Genomic DNA, 554 nt, shown 5'->3' on the forward strand with positions numbered 1-554 from the left:
CAGGAGGTTGTTGCCTTCAAAGAAATTAGTGTAAAGGCATGTAAATTGAGTGGAGATTTACAGACAAGATCATGTTTTACCTTCAATAAATAGTACACTTTGTTTCATCTCAATGACTACAATTCCATCCATCCAACAACAGTTATCCCATTTCCTCTCCATAGTTCCTATTTCTATTCCACCCACCTTCCCATCCCTGCTCAACTTTGTCCTTAGGTACATGTTGTTCTTTTGATTTTGAATTATTGACATTTCCATGGTGAGCATACCTTACTAGTCTTGGTGTCTCTCCTATGTAGCTATCTACTGCTTGGCAAAGAACTGATCAACAAGAATGAGTCAAGGGTGAGTTCCTTTCTTGACCTGAAGTGTTGTCAAGGGTAATAGTCTCAGTTTCCTCCAAACCCTTTATGGTCAGTAAAAATAATTTTGAATTTTGTTCCACATTTTCTCTCACTATATGCAAACGTCTAATTTGATCCTTTTCAGAGCAGTTGGTAGTGGTAGCCAGGCACCATCTAGTTCTTCTTGTCTCAGATCATGGACACTGCTGT

The sequence above is a fragment of the Chrysochloris asiatica genome, unplaced genomic scaffold, assembly GCF_000296735.1.
Source record: "Chrysochloris asiatica unplaced genomic scaffold, ChrAsi1.0 scaffold00056, whole genome shotgun sequence".
In the NCBI taxonomy this organism is placed as follows: domain Eukaryota; kingdom Metazoa; phylum Chordata; class Mammalia; order Afrosoricida; family Chrysochloridae; genus Chrysochloris; species Chrysochloris asiatica.